The 6,544-nt window shown below is 54.9% G+C and overlaps 1 protein-coding gene across 1 annotated transcript in view; it reads right to left on the minus strand.

Moving 5' to 3' along the window:
- MAST2 (microtubule associated serine/threonine kinase 2) overlaps nt 1-1,899 on the minus strand; it is a 207,165-nt gene extending 205,266 nt beyond the window's left edge. The window contains exon 1 of the mRNA XM_029083079.2: nt 1,845-1,899. The gene's annotated coding sequence lies outside the window, so the exon portion shown is untranslated. The remainder of the gene's footprint in view (nt 1-1,844) is intronic.
- Nucleotides 1,900-6,544: the final 4,645 nt, after the last annotated feature.

Raw genomic sequence — 6,544 nt, forward strand, 5'->3', positions numbered from 1 at the left:
TACCCCTGATCTCACGCCCCCCACCATCCCCATCACAGTTTCCCCAAGCACCAACAGATCATCCAAACTCAGGCAAGTCCCACACCAACTCGCTGACCCTTACAAATACTATGACCCACACCCCCATAAACAGTAAGCGCTCAATAAATACTATTGAACAAACCAAAGAAAACTGCCGGTTTGGAAGGAGGGGGGGTTACATGTTCTCTAAGCCATAAGCTCGTTGTGGGGAGGGAATGTCACTTTTCATCATTGTACTGTACTTTCCCAAGTGCTTAGTACAGTGGTCTGGACACAGTAAGCGCTCAATAAATTCATTCCCTCAATCGTATTTATTGAGCGCTTACTGTGTGTAGAGTACTCTACTAAACACTTGGAAAGTACAATTCGGCAACAGGTAGAGACAATCCCTACCCAAAAACAGGCTCAGTCTAGAAGGGGGAGACAGACAACAAAACAAGTAGACAGGCATCAATAGCACTTGTCTGCTGGGTAGCCTCGGGCAAGCCACTTAACTTGTCTAGGCCTCAGTGACCTCATCTGGAAAATGAGCACTACCACTGTGAGTCCCACGTGGGACAACCTGGTTTCCATGCCTCTCCCCCAGTGCTTAGAACGGTGCTCATCACAGAGTAAGCACTTAACAAATACCATCATCATTAGTATTATATTTGTTAAGCGCTTACTAGGTGCTGAGCACCACTCTAACTGCTGGGAGTGGGAGATGAGAAATGGGGCTTAGCCTGGGAAGGCCTCTTGGAGGGGATGGATGGGAGAGGAGGTGTGGGGCTTAGTCGGGGAAGGCTTTTTGGAGGAAATGGATGGGAGAGATGTGGGGTTTAGCCTGGGAAGGCTTCTTGGAAGAGATGGATGGGAGATGAGGAGATGGATGGGAGATGAGGAGATGGATGGGAGATGAGGAGATGGGGGGCTTAATTGGGGCAGGCTCGTTGGAGTAGATGGATGGGAGATGAGAAGGGGGGTATAGTTGGGGAAGGCTTCTCAAAGGAGATGGATGGGAGAGGAGGAGGCAGAGGGTTAGTCTGGGAAGGCTTCTAGGAGGAAATGGATGGGGATGAGGAGACAGTGGGTTAGCCTGGGAAGGCTCCTTGGAGGAGATGGATGAGAGATGAGATGCGGGGCTTAGTCGGGGAAGACTTCTTGGAGGAGCTGGATGGGAGAGGAGGCGGCAGGGGGTGAGTCTGGGAAGGTTCCTTGGAGGAGATGGAGGGGAGATGAGAAGGGGGGGTTAATCTGGGCAGGCTTCTAGGAGGAGATGGATGGGAGAGGAGATGTGGGGCTTAGTCGGGGAAGGCTTCTTGGAGGAGCTGGATTGAAGAGGAGAAGGGGGATTGGTCGGGGAAGGCTTTTTGGAGGAGCTGGATGGGAGATGAGAAGGGGGGGTTAGTCTGGGCAGGCCTCTAGGAGGAGATGGATGGGAGAGGAGATGTGGGGCTTAATCGGGGAAGACTTCTTGGAGGAGTTGGATGGGGGGAGGGGGGTTAGTTGGGGAAGGCTTCTTAGAGGAGATGGATGAGAGATGAGGACACGGGGCTTAGTCTGGGCAGACTTCTAGGAGGAGACGGATGGGAGAGGAGATGTGGGGCTTAGTCGGGGCAGGCTTCTTGGAGGAACTGGACGGGAGAGGAGAGGACGACAGGGGGTGAGCCCGGGCAGGCTCCCTGGGGGAGGCGGACGTTCCCGCGGGCTGTGAAGGAGGGTGGTTCGGGAGCCCTCCGGCTGCGGCCGATGAGCGCGAATGAGGGAGGAGGGGGAGAGGCGGGGGGGGAGGGGGGGTCCCCTGGCCGGTCCTGCGGTGCGGTGCGGTGGGTCCCCGCGGTTACCTGGTCGTGGTGGTGCCGCCCCCGGAGGGGGAGGGAGTCCGAGTCCGGGCCCGGGCCCGGGTCCTCCTCCTCCGCCGCCGCCGCCGCCGCCGTCGCCGCCCGCCGCCTCCGCTCCGCCCGCCGCCCGCCATCTGCCCTCCGCACGGCGGGGCCGGGGCCGGGAGCGGGGCCCGGGGGCTGCGGCTCGTCCCGGGGGCGGCCGCGCTTCATGCCGGCCCCGCGCGGCCCCTCCGCAGCCCCCGGCGGACGCTCACCATGGCGGGGAGCCCCGGGCCCGCACCGCCCCGCACAGCACCGCCCCGCACAGCACAGCACCGCCCCGTGGGCCGCCGGCCGGAGCGCGGGAGCGCGGGGGGGGGGGGGGGAGCGCGGGAGCGCGGAGGAGCAGCCGGGGCGCGTGCGCCAGAGCCTCCGCCCCCTCCCCCCCCCCCCCGCTCTGCGCGCGCTTCGGCTGCCCAAACACACACACACACACACACACACACAGAGCCTCCCCGTGCCCCCATCTTCCTCCTGCCCCCCCCCAGGACCACCCCCCCCAAACACACACAGAGCCCCCCTCGTGCTCCCTCATCCCCCCCCACACACACACACAGCGCCCCCCTCGTGCCCCCACAACCCCCTCATCTCCCACACACACACACACAGATCCCCCCCCGTGCCCCCCATCTTCCTCCTGCCCCCCCCAGGACCACCCTACACACCCACACAGATGTGGTGGCACACACACACACAGCCCCCCTCCTGCCCCCACAACCCCTCATCCCCCCCCACACACACACAGAGCCTCCCCGTGCCCCCATCTTCCTCCTGCTCCCCCCAGGACCACCCCACACACACACACACAGAGCCTCCCTCGTGCTCCCTCATTCCCCCACACATACACATACACAGCTCCACCTCGTGCCCCCACAACCCCTCATCTCCCTCCCGCAGACACACACACACACGCAGAGCCCCCGTGCCCCCAACTTCTTCCTGACCCCCCCCCGGGACCACCCCACACACACACAGAGCCCCCCTTGTGCCCCCACAACCCCTCATCTCCCCCCCAGACAAACACAGAGCCCCCCTCGTGCCCCCTCATCCCTCCCCAGGACCCCCACAGACACCCTTCCCTCCTCGTGCCCCCCATCTTCCTCCTGCCCCCCAGGACACACCCCCACACACACACAGATCCCCCCTCGTGCCCCCTCATCCCTCCCCAGGACCCCCACGGGCATACAGGCCTCTTCGTGCCCCCCCCTTCCTACTGCCCCCCAGGACAAACAAACACACATACAGAGCCCCCTTGTGCCCCCTCATCCCCCCCCACAACCTCCTCATGCCCCCTCATCCCCCCAGACCCCCTCACAAAACAACCCCTCATCCCCTCTCACACACACACACAGAAAGCCCCCTCGTGCCCCCTCATCCCCCCCACCTTGGGCCCCTTCCCCAACCTCCTCGTCCCCCCTCACCTCCCTCCCCCTCCCCTCGTGCCACCTCATTTCATTCATTCATTCCGTGGACTTTATTGAGTGCTGACTCTGAGCAGAGCACTGTGCCAAGCACTTGGGAAAGTCCAATTCAGCCACAGAGACCATCCCTGCCCACAGCAGGCTCACCGTCTAGAAGGGGGGGAGACAGCAAAACACGTGGACAGGCATCGGTAGCATCGATATAAAGAGAATTAGAGCTATATATCTATATATACATATATATATATATATACACATCAAAACAAGTAAACAGGCCTTAATGTAAATAAATAGGATTGTAGATCCTACACAAGTGCTGTGGGGCGGGGAGGGGAAGCTGAGGAAAAGGGGGTTTAGTCTGGGAAGGCCTCTTGGAGGAGGTTCACCTTGAGTAGGGCTTTGAAGGGCAACGGCCCTGAGGGGGGGATGAAAAATAAAAATAAATTGTGGTATTTGTTAAGCGCTATGTGCCTAGCACTGTTCTAAGCGCTGGGGGATACAAGGTGATCAGGTTGTCCCACGTGGGGCTCACAGTTTTAATCCCCATTTGACAGACGAGGTGACAGGCTCAGAGAAGTTAAGTGACTTGCCCAAGGTCACACAGCTGACTAGCGGCGCAGTCGGGATTAGAACCCAGGACCTCTGACTCCCAAGCCCGCGCTCTTTCCATTGAGCCACGCTGCTTCTCTAGAGAGGGATCCCCTCCAGAAGGGATCGATTCCTTTGGGGGATCGAACCCCCATGTCTAATTGGCTTACTGCTCCCCCTCCCCACCTAGGAGCTTGCTAAGAAATCAATCAGTCGTATTTATTGAGCGCTTGCTGTGTGCAGAGCACTTTCTTAGGGTATTGTCATGTGCTTAGAACAGTCCTTGGCACATAGGAAGTGCTTAACAAATACCATAATTATTACTGTCATTTGCCCGGCATTGTGCTAAGCGCTGGGGTACCTACAAGCTAATCGGGTTAGACACGGCCCATGTCCCATGTGGGGCTCACGGTCTTTTAACCCCCATTTTACAGCTGAGGCAACTGAGGCACAGAGACTTGCCCAAGGTCACACAGCAGACAAGTGGCAGAGCAGGAAAGGCAGAATTATTAGCAAAAGGTCTAAGTGCCGATAATGGATATAAATGAAAAAGTACGGAGCGGGAATGTAAGCTCATTGTGGGCAGGGAATGTGTCTCTTTATTGTCACATTTTATTCTCCCAAGCGCTTAGTACAGTGCTCTGCACACAGAAAGTGCTCAGTAAATGCGATTGAATGAATGTCAGTTGTCCCTCATTACCTAAGACCCCACATGAGCAACTCAGACCGCTTGCCTTCACTCTTTCCTCCTTTACCTTGCTGTATTCGATAATTAGGACGTGGCCCTTCAAAAATTAGGACTTGGCCCTCTCCCGGCGAGGCCGACTTAGTGACAAAGAGGCTGAGGCTTTGAGGCCAGGGAGCGAGCAAGCGGAATAGCCGGTCAGGAGTATTTATAGAGTGCTTACTGTGTGCACAGCACTGTTCTAAAAGCTTGGGAGAGTACAAGGTATCAGTCGCATCCCCTACCCACAGTGAGTTTACAGCCTAGGGGATGAGTTTACGTTCTAGAGAATAGGTGACCCTAGAGTGGTCAGTCTCGGTAGAGTGAAAGGGGTAAAAACCAGATTAATTTCCATTCCCAAGTCATCTCGACCCAACTACCCCACTGAGAAACAGCTTGGCCTAGTGGAAAGAGCACGGGCCTGGGAGTCGGAGGACCTAGATTCTAAACCCGGCTCTGCCAACTGCTTGTTTTGTGACTGGGCATGTCTCTTACCTTCTCTCTACCTCAGTTTCTCCATCTGTAAAATGGCGATTGAATATCTGTTCGCCCTTTTAATCAGACTCTGAGCCCCAGGTGGGACAGGGACTGCATCCAACCTGATCAACTGTCTCGATCCCAACACTTAGAAAAGTGCTTGACACGTAGTAAATGCTTAACAGGTACCATTAAAAAGCCCTGCAAACCTCGGACTTATTTATATCCACCATCAGCACTTAGGCCTTTTCGTAATAATTCTGGCATCGGATCCTGGCGTAATCACTCTTCGACCTACCTACTCCTTGTTCTTCCTCATAATCCCACTATTGGTAAATCATTTTGTGCCTCTGTCTTCCCCACAATTAAATTTTAAGTCTTTTGTCGTCCGGGGAAGTGCTATTTGTTTGTGGGCAAGGATGGCAGTCTATGGACTCTATTCTATTGTACTTCCTCAAGAGCTTAGAACAGTGCTTTGTTCTCTGGAAAAACAAATACCACTAATTGATTATTCATTTGAGGGCTAATTGGTCGAAGGAAAAATGGGGAAGAGAAATGAAAAAGTACCAGTTCCACCCTTAGATCTCTCCCCCCTGCTGATTGACAATGTGCAGCAGCAGGGGTTTGAATGGGACACTTCCTCTCCCCTCCCTGGAGGTAATCAATCAATCAGTGATATTTAAAAACACAATTATCATTATTATTATTGAGCACTTATTATGTGCAGAGCACTCTACTAAGCACTTGGAAGAGTACATTACAAGAGAGTTAACGGGGTTCCCAGCCCAGAGGAGCATTTTTTTAAATAGTATTTGTTAAATGCTTACTATGTACTTGATTCACCCTCTTTTTTTCCTGGTATTTGTTAATAATAACGATGGCATTTGTTAAGCGCTTACTATGTGTAAAGCACTGTTCTAAGCGCTGGTTACGCTCTTCCTATGTACCAGGCACTGTTCCAGCACTGGGATAGATATAAAGTAATCAGGTAGGACACAGTTCCTGTCCCACATGGGGCTCACATTCTTTAGCCCCGTTTTTCAGACGAGGTAACTGAGGCACAGAGAGGTGCCCAAGGTCACACAGCAGATACATGGCAGAGCCAGAATTAGAACTCAGGTCCTTCTGGCTTCCAGGACCGTGTTCTATCCACTAGGCCACACTGCTTCATGCAGGAGCCCTAAAGAGTGCCCTCCCCTTCCCCCTGCCCTGATCGCTAGTAGATTGTGTGGCTTAGTGGATATCCGGTCTCTACCCCAGTTCTTAGAACAGTGCCTGATACCGAGTAAGAGCTTAACAAATGTCATCATTATTTATCATTATTAATCATTATTACTAAGAGGTGCGGGAAACGAGATCAGATCAGTGTCTGTACAGGCTTCTTCGGCTCCCGCCTCCTCCCTCTGGCTGCTCTGAAATTCCCAAGGGAATGAGGCTGCGGAGGGAGTTTC

Source organism: Ornithorhynchus anatinus, chromosome 18, assembly GCF_004115215.2.
Source record: "Ornithorhynchus anatinus isolate Pmale09 chromosome 18, mOrnAna1.pri.v4, whole genome shotgun sequence".
NCBI classification, from domain to species: domain Eukaryota; kingdom Metazoa; phylum Chordata; class Mammalia; order Monotremata; family Ornithorhynchidae; genus Ornithorhynchus; species Ornithorhynchus anatinus.